We start from the raw sequence: 14,903 nt of genomic DNA, 5'->3' as shown, positions 1-14,903 counted from the left end.
CTACATTCTGCCTCTTCATTATCTTTGTTAATGCCACATTGTTATGTGTGTGCAAATATCCTTCACAAATCCCATTGACAGGTATTTATGTCGTTCCTAAATGTTTGATACCTTAGGTAATATTGTAATATATGTCATTTCATTATAGTTATCCACGCGTGTCCTCAGTGTAAATCTCTAAAGGTGGGGTTGATGGGCTGAAGAATTAGTACATTGCTTTTAAACATTTGCAGAAAGGCTGTGTCCATCTGTAGAGCTGTCACTTTGTAAGAGTGTCCGTTCCCCCATATCCTACACTTGTCAGCACTGTGTATCATTATTCTTTCTCATATTGCCAGTCAGTTCAGTCTAAGAATGCTGGACTTGACCTGGGCTCTGTGATCTTGAAAAACAGTGATGCCTAAGGTCCTCACACTTTTTGCGTTCTAGGAAATGACTTATTGCAAAACCACCCTTCCTCATATGACACAGATAAGGCTCACAGATTTCCCCCCTGTTTACCTAAGACAAGGCCGGGAAAAAAAAAAAGGTCAAATTCCCTTGCTTTGCCTCATAAATGATTAGCTGAAGTACTGGTCTCTACAGATCAATTGGAACAAAATGTTTCTTGACCAAACTTTGCTTAAGACTCTCTCCTTCGCCAGGTGTCTTGAACTTTGGTCCACCCTCAGCCTGAGCCAGCACACAGCGAGAGAAGAGACTGGCTTCAGTGTAAAACATTTTCTGATCTTGTCATTCTGATCTTGTCCAGACCAAATATCCACACCCAATTCTTTCTAGTCTTGCTGACTCCTCTCTATAAAAGAAAAATCCTAGGGACGCCTGGGTGGCTCAGTCGGTTAAGCGTCTGCCTTCGGCTCAGGTCATGATCCCAGGGTCCTGGGATCGAGTCCCACATCGGGCTCCTTGCTGAGCAAGAGGCCTGCTTCTCCCTCTGCCTTCCTCTGTCTCTCGCTCTCTGATAAATAAATAAAATCTTAAAAAAAAAAAAAGAAAAAGAAAAATCCTATAGCCTAACTCCTGAGACATTTGCAGATCTTATGGTTAAAGGGTTCTCCCCATCACAAGAGTCTCTTTCCCTTATCACAGTAACTTTTAAGTTAAGGGTCTCCTTCCTAAATCCAGATTTGTTTTTTATTCAGCAGGTTGAAACAATGACAACAAAACAGCTTGTTTTATTTCACTTTTCTTTATGTAATTTTGTTTGCTTTTCAAGTGTGATTATTGGCTATTTATTTTGATGGCTTCTCATACAGTTTATAAATCTCCCCAGATTTGCTCAGTCCCAGGCGACTGTCGCCATTTGTCCCCAGGAGATCCAGCCACTGGAGACAGTTCCACACTGCTGGGTCTCTCCGCATGCTTACCATGAGTGTGGGTTTCTGGAATGCCTTCTTGATGTGCCCTCCGTGAGCTACAGCAGCTGAGGTACACAGCTCCAAGCCAGTCCAATCCACGGAGCCCAAGCCTTGCTTTCCACTTTCTCCTTGAAACAAGGTACAGTTCTAAGTTTTGGATCTGACTTTTTCAACCTGAGTAACACAACCTGAAAGTGTAGGGGGACTTAATGCCCCATGGGGTGAACTTTGATCCATGAGAAGCAAGAGGAGGAAGGGAAGCAAAAGTAAATATCCCTCCCTTCGCCCTCTTCCCTTGCACTGCTCCAGATTTTGTGCCAAGGCACAGCTGTTATCTGGAAAGTCTATCTGGACGGCCAATCTGGAAGATGTCCCAAGTCACTGGTCCCAACTAACTAAGCCATGGGGCGCCTGGGTGGCACAGCCGGTTGAGCATCCAACTCTTGGTTTCAGCTCAGGTTGTGATCTCAGGGTCGTGAGATTGAGCCCCGCATCAAGCCCTGCGTCAAACCCCAGATAGGGGTATGCGCTCAGCGGGAATTCTGCTTAAGATTCTCTCTCTCTGTGAATTGTCTATTCTGAACTTTCGGTCATTTTTCTCGTGTGATGTGTTAGGCTGTTTCCTAAGCACAGAAACTGAAGTGGGGAACAAGACAGGTTGGGAAGAATGCTCAAAGGAGAAGGGAATTAGGAAAGTCAGATGAGCAAGGGGAAAACTAGGAATATGGTCTTCACTGGAGACCAGCTTTCGTCCCATCCTAGGGGGAAGATCAGGAGCACAAGCAGCACCAGAGAATCAGTTCCACCACAAGCCCAGGAGTTGGTTCAATCAGTCTTTGCCAGAGTCTGTGGGTCAGGGAACATTGCCTCCTGAGTGGGGCAGCTCTCCCTCCGGCCAAAGGCAATTCTGTGGAGAAGGCAGCTGTGATTTGTTCTTTCTTTTTATATATATACTTAAATATAATAGTTACTATTTGGAGGGTTTTTTGCATAAGTTTACTCTTTTTTTTATTATGTTATGTTAGTTACCATACAGTAGTACATCATTAGTTTTTGATGTAGTGTTCCATGATTCATTGTTTGCAAACACCCAGTGCTCCATCCAGCATGCGCCCTCCCCAATACCCACCACCAGGCCAAGCCATCCCCCCATCCCCCTCCCCTGTGAAACCCTCAGTTTGTTTTTCAGAGTCCATAGTCTCTTGTGGTTCATCTCCCTCTCTGATTCCCCCCCTTCATTTTTCCCTTCCTTCTCCTAATGTCCTCCATGCTATTCCTTATGTTCCACAAATTAGTGAAACCATATGATAATTGACTTTCTCTGCTTGACTTACTTCACTTAGCATAGTCTCCTCCAGTCCCATCCATGTTGATGAGAAAGTTGGGTATTCATCCTTTCTGATGGCTGAGTAATATTCCATTGTATATATGGACCACATCTTCTTTATCCATTCATCTGTTGAAGGGCATCTCGGCTCTTTCCACAGTTTGGCTATTGCGGACATTGCTGCTATGAACACTGGGGTGCATGTGGCCCTTATTTTCACTACATCTGTATCTTTGGGGTAAATACCCAGTAGTGTAATTCCTGGGTCATAGGGTAGCTCTATTTTTAATTTTTTGAGGCACCTCCACACTGTTTTCCAAAGTGGCGGTACCAACTTGCATTCCCACCAACAGCTGTGATTTGTTCTTAGTGATACAGCAAACACGGTTTGGTTACCATGGCACGTAAAGGGATCTGGCCGGGGTATCCATAGCCTCTACTACACGAAATTTGTCTTTCTTACAAATGATAACAATGTAAACCATTTGTATTAAACCGTCATTTAAACCATTGTATTAAATTCGTCATTGTATTAAACCATTAAACCATTGTATTAAATTCGTCATTCTCTTTCACTTTATTTTAGTGAAGAAATTATACCTTTTTATGTGGAGAGGATCAGAATATGCCACTCCAAAATATACCACTTTGGCATAAAGATTGTTTTAAGCTGAAGATATTTGAGATTCAACAGATGAAAAAAAGGGAGGTGGGGCCTTTTCAAAGCTTCTCTTATGTGACTAAAAGCAACAACTTCAGGGAAATTAGACTACTGTAAAAAGGAAAACTGGAATATAACCTACCCCAAATCCTTTCTCCAGGGGAGTTTTAAGACTGCTCAGACCTATATAGGCAAACATTATCACAAACTTTCTTATCTCCAGTCTGTTCTCCTAAAAATCTATTTGTTTTTTCTAACTTAACCTATTTGTTTTTCTCATAAGAAGACTTTTCTCCTCTGTACCTTTCCTCTACTAAGTTAGGTACATAAAACCTTCATCGCTATCCCTTTGACAAGCCAGCTACTTCCTCTGTTGGCTCCTGTATGCATGTAAAATCAACCTTTTTGCCCTGCTAATCTCCTTTTTATTGGTTTAATTCATAAGCTTCAGATATTGAACTTAAGAGAGTAGAGGAAAAGCTTTCTTTCCCCTCCCCTACATGTGTCATAAATATAAATCATTCTCTAAGTTTTCTGTTTTCCTTGTCTTTTTCACTCCAAGATGAAAAAAAAATCATTCAAGTGAAGAGGATATAATATAGGTCATAAACTTGGATCTACACAAAGAAATGAAGAGATTCAGAAATAGAATTTATAAAGATAAAATAATTTTTTCTCTTATATTAAGTTGCTCTAAAAGATGGTTGACTTTATATCAAAAATAGAAAAATATATTGTTTTTATAGCGTATGTAAAAGTAAAATGCATGATAACAATAACATAAGAAATGAGAAGGAGGACCTGAGGATACACTTACAATGTCTTCAGAAACATATTACTTGAAGGTAAATTCAGATTAATTTTTAAAAGAGGTATAAATTATTTCTTTTAAAAGTTATATATAATAAGTCAATAGAGGAGATAAAATAGAATTATTTAAAAATTCTTAAAGCCAGGGAAGAAAGAAAGGAAAATAAACAACAAATGGAACAAATAAACAATGATTAGAAAGCTGGTAGATTCTAACTCAAACATATCAATAATAACTTCAAATGTGAATGATCTCTACATATCAGTTAAGATCAAGTGGAATTTGAAATTAAAGAAAATATGTTTCATCGGTCTTACACAATTCACAGTGCTCACCATAGCACATACCCTCCCCAATGTCTATCACCCAGACACCCTAACCCTCCCACCCTCCACCACTCCAGCAACCCTCAGTTTGTTTCCTGAGATTAAGAATTCCTCATATCAGTGAGATCATATGATACATGTCTTTCTCTGATTGACTTATTTCGCTTAGCATAATACCCTCTAGTCCCATCCACGTTGTTGCAAATGGCAAGATCACAGACCTGTACCTCTGAAACAAATAATACATTATATGTTAAAAAAAGAAGAAGAAGAAGAAGAAGATAGTAGGAAGGGAAAAATGAAGTGGGGGAAATCGGAGGGGGAGATGAACCATGAGAGACTATGGACTCTGAGAAACAAACTGAGGGTACTAGAGGGGAAGGGGGTGGGGGGATGGGTTAGCCTGGTGATGGGTATTGAGGAGGGCACGTTCTGCATGGAGCACAGGGTGTTATACGCAAATAATGAATCATGGAACACTACATCAAAAACTAATGATATAATGTATGGTGATTAACATAACATAAAATAAAATTTAAAAAAAAGAGGGGAACAAGTAGTAAGGGGTAAGACATTGGAAAAGTGGAATTTTAGCTGAGTCATAACCAGTAGAGCTGTATTTGGAGTATACGTTAGAGTAAAATTATTCAAAAAAATATGTGTATGATAGCAACAAATGAAGAAATTACATATGACTCACAAAACATGTGTAAGATCTATATACTAAAAATTATAAAATACTGATAAAAATAAAAGTAAATAAAAATAAGTAAAGAGGTACACTACATTCATGAATTGAAAGTCTCAATATCATCAATTCTCCTCAATGCATTCTATAAATTCAAAGCAGTCCCGGCCGAAAGTCCAGCAAGATTTTGTAGATACTGATTATCTGTTTCTAAAATTTGTATAGGAAGTCCAAAGAATTGAAATAACCAAAATAACTCTGGAAAAAAAATAATAAATCAGAGACTCACATTACCCAATTTCCAAACTTATTCTAGAGCCTCAGTAACTAAAACAGCATGATGTTGGCAAAAAGTAGACTCATAGATTAATGAAACAGAATAGAGAGAACAGAAATAGAATCACACAAATATAGGCAACTGATTTTTGACAAAAATGCAAAGGCAATTCAATGGAGAAAGGACAATTTTTTGTATAAATGGTGCTAGAATAATTAGATATCTATATGAAAAAAATAAAAAAGAACTTTGGTACAACCCTCATACATTATACAAAAATTAATTCAAAATGGATTATAGACCTAAATGTGAAATGTAAAAGTATACAACTCCAAGAAGGAAATATAAAAGAAAAATCTATATAACTCTGGGTTTGGTGATGAAAGATTGAACAGTAAAAAAGCATGATCCACAAAAGAAAAATTTGGCAAACTGGACTTTATCAGAATTAAAAATTTTTTTTTTTAAAGATTTTATTTATTTATTCATGAGAGTCAGAGAGAGAGAGGCAGAGGCAGAGGGAGAAGCAGGCTCCCCGCAGAGCAGGGAGCCCGATGCGGGACTCGATCCCGGGACTCCAGGATCATGACCTGAGCCGAAGGCAGACGCTTAACCGACTGAGCCACCCAGGCGCCCCAGAATTAAAAATTTTTGTCTGTGAAAGACACTGTAAGGAAAACAAAAAGACAAGCTGTAAGATGGGAGGAAATACTTGCAAATGACATATTTGATAAAGCACCAAAATATATGAGGGATTTTTAAAACTCAACTGTAGGAAGATAACAACAACAAAAAATGGGCAAAAGATTCCAGCAGACACTTCACTAAAAAATAAATAAGGACTTCAGTTATGCATATAAAAAGATTATCAATATCATTATGGAAATGAAATTAAAACCACAACAAGATGCCACTACAACCTATTAGAATGTAAATTGAAATTAAAAAAGAAAATCTAACAATACCGAATGGTGACAAGGATTTAGAGCTACAAAAATCCTCATTCGTTGCTGGTGGGAATGCAAAATGATATAGCCACTTTGGAAAACAATTTGGCAGTTTCTTTTTTTTTTTTTTTAAAGATTTTATTTATCCATTCAACATAGAGAGACAGCGAGAGAGAGAACAAAAGCAGGGGGAGTGGGAGAGGGAGAAGCAGGCTTCCCACGGAGCAGGGAGCCCGATGTGGGGCTCGACCCCAGGACCCTGGGATCATGACCTGAGCCGAAGGCATAGGTTTAACGACTGAGCCACCCAGGCACCCAATATGGCAGTTTCTTACAAAATTAAACATATACTTACAAAACCCAACAATCCTACTTCTAGATATTTACCTAAGTGAATTGAAAACATATTTTTTTTACCAACACCTGTATGCAAATATTTATAGAAGCTTTATTAATAATTGCTAAAAGTTGGAAACAACCAGTAAGTGAATGAATAAACAGCATTACATCCAAACAAGGGAATACCACTCAGCCTTGGAAAAGAACAAACTACTGATTTATACAACAATGCGGATGTATTTAAAAGAATGCTGATCGGTTGTGCAACATCTGTCACTCCACTGGTCACTGGGGCTGGTTCGGCGGATCTGACTGGCTTGGCGTGTGTCCCCTTCCTCCCTTACAGCTCCCTGTGCATCCCTCTTGAAGCAATGCTCTGGGTTGAAGAATCTGACCTCCCCGAACAGAGGAGGACTGGTCATGGTCAGAGATATACAAGTAGCTGTGCTCCCCTGCTAGAACCTCCATACAAGCTCTCAAGGTCTGTTTGTAGGAGAAAGTAGGATAGTCAAGCTTCTAAGACTCCAGAAACATCCAAATTAAGCACTACAGATGGCAGTCTGCCTTTCTAAAGAAAAAAATTAAAAAATAATTAAAAAAATAGAATTCTGCTAAATGAAAAAAAAAGTCAGACTCAAAAGACTACATATTGTATGACTCAATTTATATTTTGGAAAACACAGAACTATAGGGACGGAAAACATAAGCAGCTGACAAAGGTTGGGGAGGAGTTGACTACAAGTTATAGCAAAAGGGAATTTTTAAGGAGACAAACTGTTCTGATGGTTCTGGGGTGATAGATACATGACTCCACACATTTGTCAAAAATCTGTAGAACTGTATATCACAGAGTACACTTGACTCAAATTTAATATAAAAAAAAATCAACCAGTTTGGTGAATCTCAGGTGGAACGCAGACGTGTGACAAATGAATCTAACTGCAACACAAATATAGTATAACTTCAGTGAAGGGAGTGGGGAAAAAGAACTGATCTTGGTCATTTTGGAAAACATTGTTTTGACTCAAAACTGTAAGGCTAAAGACAAAAAGAATTTTCCATAAACACTGTACTCAAGTTTTCCTTTCACAGCAGTACGGATTAAAAATTCTGAAACTATGGGGCTCCTGGGTGGCCCAGTCGATTACACGTCCGACTCTTGATTTGGGCTCTAGTCATGGTCTCAGGGTTGTGAGGTCAAGCCCCGCAATGGGCTCTGCACTGGGCATGGAGCCTGCTTAAGATTCTCTCTCTTCTTTTCCCTCTGTCCCTGCCCTCTTCCCGCCTCGCTTAAAAAAAAAAAAGAAGAAGAATTCTGAAACTTACATTGTACAAGTAAGTATTGAATTACAGGTAATAAGAGGGGCGCCTCGGTCATTAAGCGTCTGCCTTCGGCTCAGGTCATGATCCCAGGGTCCTGGGATCGAGCCCTGCATCAGGCTCCCTGCTCCGTGGGAAGCCTGCTTCTCCCTCTCCCACTCCCCCTGTTTGTGTTCCCTCTCTTGCTGTGTCTCTCTCTGTCAAATAAACAAATAAAATCTTAAAAAAAAAAAAGAATTATAGATAATAAGAGCCAGGTTCCTCATTGTTAGAGAAATATGCTAGCAATAAAGAAGCAGGGAAGAGTAGAAATAACCCTGTGATGTCAGATTAGAGCTGGAAATATCTATGTGAACTCATGTTGATAGATAGATAGATAGATAGATAATAGATAGATCCATATAAAATTATTGCTATATGTGTATACATGAGTTAATATACATAGATTTGCTAGTTCGGTCCACTGAGAGAGCATAGAAATAATGACGCCCCAGTACAATGAGAAGGCTAGCACCCAAATCTTGGTTTCTAAATATAATTTTCCCATAAAAGGAACAATGGCTCCATAGTAAAATGACTGAGCCTGGAACACCCTGTTGTATCAAGTAAGGAAGTACTAGGGAAAAAAAAAATGGACACAGGAGCTAACTTAAAAATATTCCTAGGGCGCCTGGGTGGCTCAGTTGGTTAAGCGACTGCCTTCGGCTCAGGTCATGATCCTGGAGTCCCAGGATCGAGTCCCGCATCAGGCTCCCTGCTCGGCAGGGAGTCTGCTTCTCCCTCTGACCCTCCTCCCTCTCATGCTCTCTGTCTCTCATTCTCTCTCTCTCTCAAATAAATAAATAAAATCTTTAAAAAAAAATATTCCTAATGGTGAAAAGGTAACTTAATTATAACCTAAAGATTAATATAAATATCCATAAATCCATACTGATATAAATAAATTATTGAAAAAAATAAATAAACTTGAGAGAAGTGATAAATATTCGTTACAGAAGAAATAGAAAATCACCTTTAGAACACAACAGCAATAACTGTTGTAGGCAAAATATACTGATGAATGCTAAAATCAGTGAGCAAACTTTAAGGAAAAATCAGATATGCACATAGTCACAAAACATCTCTCTCCAAATATTTATTAATTATTGTGGTAGTTTGAACATATGTCCATAAATTTTTAATATTCCTCCCCTCTGGAGGTGGAACTCAATTCTCTTGATTGTGACCTGGACTTGGTGATTCTCTTTTAATGAATATAGTATGGAAATGCAAAACTAGTAACTTCAATTTGGAGAAAACTCATAGACATCACCTTAACCAAGTAATCAAGGTTAATATCACCAGTAATAGACCATGCTGATACATGTACCCCACAAAATGATATAATGAGAACATTCCACCTCCGTGGTATTCCTTCGAGAAATCTATAGCCCAGTCTAATCATTAGTCAAACCTAAACTGAGGCACATTCTACGAAATGCCTGACCAGTATTTTTAATATATATATATATATATTTAAGATTTATTTTTATTTTAGAGGAGAGAAAGAGAGCATCGGGTGGTGGCGGGGTGGGGGGAGGAGAGCGGAGGGGTAGAGGGAGAGAGAATCTTAAGTAGGCTAAGCGTTGAGCACAGAGCCTGATGCCCAGCTCAATCCCACGACCCTGAGATCACAACCTGAGCCAAAACCAAGAGATGGATGCTTATCCGACTGTGCCACCCAGGCGCCCCAACTGACCAGTATTTTTAGAAGGTATCAAGATCATGACAAAAATGGAAAGACAGAAAACAGTCACAGATTGGAGGAGACCACGGAAACATGCTCTGTAAATAAACTGTGGTATACCGGATTGGATCTTGGAACAGATAATGGACATCAGTGAAAAACCAGTGAAGTAAATCAAATCAATACTTTGGTTGCTACTACTATACCAACGTTAATTTCTTAGTTTTGACAAATGCACTGTCATTATGTAAGATGTTCGCATTAGGAGCATCTGGGTAAGGTATGTATGGGAACTCTGAACTATCTTTGCAACCTTCCCTAAGTCTGCAGTTATTCTAAAATAAAGAGTTTACTTAAAAATGAGAAGAAAGAGAGAACATATCCTGGTTAAAGGGAACTGCCTAGCAAAGCACAAAAAGAAAACCTCTGGTGTGTGGTTAGAGTTAGTGGGAGGGAGGTGGGAGCAGAAAAAGATGGAGAAGTTCTTTAAACTGGCATATTCCAAAGCATAAATTTCAATGCAGGGAAAGGCAGGGTCCAGATCATGTAGGTCCTTATATATAAGGTGACCATATAATGTATCATCTTAACTGGGACACTTTTGAGAATAAAAGGGGGTGCTCAGCAGACAAAAAGCTGGGACAACAAGCATAAACTGGGACTGTCCTAGGCAAACTGAACATATGATCAATCACCCTATTTATATACCATGAGAAGGGGTTTGGACTTGACTTTGAGAGCAATGTTTTCCATAATGTGTATTTTGAAGGCCTTCACAGCCATTAAATATAAAATTTTACCGTCAAATACATTCAGAAAAAAACTGAGTTAAAGAAAGTTATACTTGTTACTTTGCTGAACCAGAGCTTCAAGCATTTTATTTACAAATGTGTGCTGTGAATCTTCAAGACTGTATCATAATATGGTTTCCCATAGACACCCTTCTCTGATTCCTTCCTCCAACTACACAACCTCCCAGCCCTGCCCAGCCCAAGCACTTTTATTTTTAAGGAGTATATTTGGGGGCATGCTGCAATCATGGGGATGGCATAAAGCCTGGAGTGATGTTTTCAGATCCATGCTTCCAATACCCAGGGGTGGCTCTGACAATAATAAACTTGAGTAGAACTGGATATAGAGAAAATCATGAGGAGGCTGCTCCCGTGGATTGAGATGCAGACAGAGGGACTTAACAATATGTAGGAGGCGAAATTAGCATTGAACATACCAATCATCCTACCATAATTGTTCATGTAAGATTACTACAGGATGCTTATTTATTATGTGTGTTTAAAAGTCAGAGCAGAATCTGTTCTGTGCTTGGCACTGTGTAGTTTTAGAAAACTAGTACACGGCAGAAGGAGATGGAGGTGCATTTGAATATAAAGAGGTGGCATCTTATTAGTGTTCAAAGGACCTGAGAGGAATCCATTCGTGACATATTTTAAAACATGAAAAAAAATGGAAAGAACCCAGGAGGAGTATTCAGACAGCTGAGCCTTGGTCCTGGTTCAGTCAGTAACGAGCGGGGGAACCTGAAGAGGCCATAAGACTCAGATTCTCTGTTGCATTGTACTTTGCCTCCCACAGCCCTGCTTTCTCTCAAAGGAAACAGGAAAGGATGTATGAAAAATGCAATAGGCCTTATGCAGATATGAGTTCTTTTCATGATAGTTCCTTAAATGATTGAAATTCTTTTTCCTATTCACCAACCACTTCCTAATTCTCAAGTCCAATGCACAACTTTTGGTTTTTAATTTACTTGAACTTTCTGTGACATGTGATATCAAAAGAGCATTTCCTCTTTTTGAAATGTTTTCCTTCATTCTCTCCCATGCCTTTTCCTGGTTTACTTTTCAGCTCTCTGATTACTCCTTTTCAGGATTTTTCTTCCTCAGCCCTCCCTTAAACACAGGAGTCCATAACATTCCTTCTTTAGAGTTAATGACCTCATCTCTTGCCATAGCTCCAGCCAGAAATCTACCTTGAACTCCAACTCACACTTTCAAGAATCTGGAGGACATCTCAAACTGGGTATCACTTCCCCAGAATCTTTTTTTTTTTTTTTAAGATTTTATTTATTTATTTGACAGAGAGAGAGAGGGAGAGCACAAGTAGGCAGAGCAGCAGGCAGAGGCAGAGGGAGAAGCAGGCCTCCCGCAGAACAGGGAGCCCGATGTGGGGCTCGATCCCAGGACCCTGGGATCATGATCTGAGCCGAAGGCAGACGCTTAACGGATGAGCCACCCAGGCGCCCCAACTTCCCCAGAATCTTAACTACAACACATCCAAAGCTTAATTTAATGAAGCTTTGCTCCCCCATTCCAGCACCTTCATCTTCAAACTGCAATTACTAGATTAGCGATCTTAGATCTCAGACAGCTACATCATGTTCAGCTCACATCCTGAAAATAGTAGTCATGTCTTCCATTCTTCATATCCAATTAATTTCCAAGTCTTCCTAAATATTTTTCAAAGTAGGCCTTCCCTTTTCTTTCCCAATGCATTTGCATTAGGACCGTGCTTCAACATCTCTGATATTGGGGAGATTCTAAGTTGGGGACGTGCTACTATTGCAATAGCCTTCTAAATGGTTGCAGTCCCTCTCTCTCTGTCTCTCTCTCTCAGTGTTATTTCCTTTGAATATCCCCCATTTCTCCAGTTTTTTTCATAGCATAGAATTATGAGCACATTACACTTTTGTTTAAAATCCTTTAATAGTTTAACTCCTCTCAGATACTCGTTTAACATGATCTAGAAAAGGTTTTTCATTATATAAACTCCGCTTGCCTTTCCAGTCTTTTGTCCCTCCAATCCACCCACTGTGCTTCATCTAAATAAAATTATGTAGAAATCCCTAAGAGTTTGTTCTTGTCTGTGAATTTTTATGTGCTCTTCCTTTTGCCTGGAATGTCCTTTCCCATCTTGTCTTCCCAGGGAACTCTAACACATCTTTCAAGGTTCTGTTAACACTTCCCCTTTGGAATGGTCCCTGACCACACACTAAGTCATCCTCATTCCTGGGCTCCCGCCATGCTGTGTATAAATCTTTATCACAGTACTTCTTATAGTGTCCTGGGCAAGATCTCACTCCTTGAATTCCTTGAGGGAAAATACTATACACCCCACAAATCTTGATACCTGCAGCTTCTGAAATAGTACCTGGCACATGGCAGCTTCTCAATGAATATTTGCTGAGTGGATGATATGGCAGGAAGAACTAAAGATTCTAAATTAAGTCATCTGGACCTATGCTGCTCATAATTATTTGTGTACTTTTGATGAAGTTTCTTTGGCTTTCAGTTTCCTTAATTTACTTCCTAAATGAGGAATTAGAGCTAGATTTTCTGTAAGGTCCCCTCCAGCTTTATGTTTTTGTTTTTTATACTCCATGGTTGGAATCATTGCCTATTATAGAAGCCGAAATACCTACTTTATTTGATCACAGAATTTTTTTTTTTTAAGATTTTATTTATTTATTTGAGAGAGAGAATGAGATAGAGAGCATGAGAGGGGGGAGGGTCAGAGAGAGAGGCAGACTCCCTGCTGAGCAGGGAGCCCGACGTGGGACTCGATCCCGGGACTCCAGGATCATGACCTGAGCCGAAGGCAGTCGCTTAACCAACTGAGCCACCCAGGCACCCTGATCACAGAATGTTTTATAAAAATTTAAAAATATTGATAAAAGGGATTTCACATAAAAATCCGAATTTCCTAAAAGTGCAATCAGTGCTAACTGAATCATGCTGCCTTTAGATGGGATGAATTCCTTCTGCTTGGCCAGCATGCTCACTCTATTGCCCCCTTTTTAGAGGCAGAATATAAGTTGCTGTTTATTAAAACACTTGCACTGTAGTTTTCTTCAGAAAAGATGTGAAATAGGAAATATTTCTTGTTCCCATTTTTCTGTTAAAAGCAGAATAATTAAAAATAAACTGAGAGACCCTTGTGTTTCTTATTCCTGTCTGACGTCACTCACTTAGGTACATATGTATGTATAATACTAAACAACCTAGAATTTGTTCAGGGGGTACCAATTCAAAATATTCTGGTTTTGTTTTTTTTCACCTGAGTGCATCTGGACCTTTCATGTCCTGATGATCCTTTCAGAGTAATAGTGTTGCCCTAATACAGGCAAAGGCCAAGCCAATCTATCTTCTAATTAATTTGCTGAGTATTTCTTTCACCCAAAGCAACCGATGCTTTTATCTAATAATTACATTGTTCCAATATTTACCATCAGAATATTTTCTGCTACTCCCTACCCTTCAAGGAACGACCTGTACGTGCTATGAAAACTTGTCTACTAAATGGGCACACGAAGGTGACTGTTCACTGTCATTGTTCCTGCTAGGATTGCATATCTGCGTTAGCATTTTTTTAATGGAACTGTGACTACATTCTACTGCAGAGTAAAGACAAGATGGGCAGGACCTGATGGGGCGGGCTGAAGACACGAGTCTAGGGAGGCCGCCATCACCCGATAAAGACAGATGCTCTCCATTCCCTCCTCTTGTTTTTTGGCACTGGCTAAGGCGTTTGTCCTGCGTAAGTCGAGGCCTCAAAAAACATCTCCCTTGCAATTTTCTTGGTACCTTATTCCTTAGCTTAGACCCCGGGGGGGGGCGGGGCAGAATGGCTGTCACTCAATCCCGCCGGCCAACGAGAGGGGAGCGAGCCCCGCCTCCTTCCCGGAGCTGCACTGCGGGCATGCGCACTGGGCGTCCCAGTGCCACCGCCCATCAGCTGAGAATCGTAGCTGGGGGCTCTGGGGCCCGGGGGTACCCGCGGCCGGAGGAGGAGGAGGAAGCCGAGGAGGTTGGGGTAAGAGCAGCCTGGGGGGTGCGAGGGAGGGTCCCTGGCCCGGCGCCCCAGAGGCGCGAAGTCCCCGCGGCTGCCGCGCCTCCTTGTTTGTGCGCGTTGTCCGGTGGCCTCAGCCTTGCGCTTGGCGGCTGCGGTCGGGAGGCGGAGGGAGGGCGCTGCCCCAGCCGCGGAGCACCACCGCTGCCCACGCCCCCGGTCAGGCAGGCCCGGCCGGCCCGGCCGGCCCCGTCGGCCCCGCGCCCGCCACGCCGCAAGCAGCCCGGCCGGGGCGCTGGCTCCGGTGCGCCCGAGGGCTGCGC

General features: G+C 40.7%; 1 protein-coding gene across 3 annotated transcripts in view; it reads left to right on the top strand.

Annotated features, from left to right (window-relative positions):
• Nucleotides 1-14,511: 14,511 nt before the first annotated feature.
• STX7 (syntaxin 7) overlaps nt 14,512-14,903 on the top strand; it is a 98,126-nt gene continuing 97,734 nt past the window's right edge. For all 3 annotated transcript variants that reach the window (XM_034990671.1, XM_034990669.1, XM_034990670.1), the window contains exon 1: nt 14,512-14,604. The gene's annotated coding sequence lies outside the window, so the exon portion shown is untranslated. The remainder of the gene's footprint in view (nt 14,605-14,903) is intronic.

Source organism: Mirounga leonina, unplaced genomic scaffold (assembly GCF_011800145.1).
Source record: "Mirounga leonina isolate KUSES-001 unplaced genomic scaffold, KU_Mleo_1.0 Mir_53, whole genome shotgun sequence".
In the NCBI taxonomy this organism is placed as follows: Eukaryota; Metazoa; Chordata; class Mammalia; order Carnivora; family Phocidae; genus Mirounga; species Mirounga leonina.
This window is presented reverse-complemented; position numbering and strand designations above follow the sequence as displayed.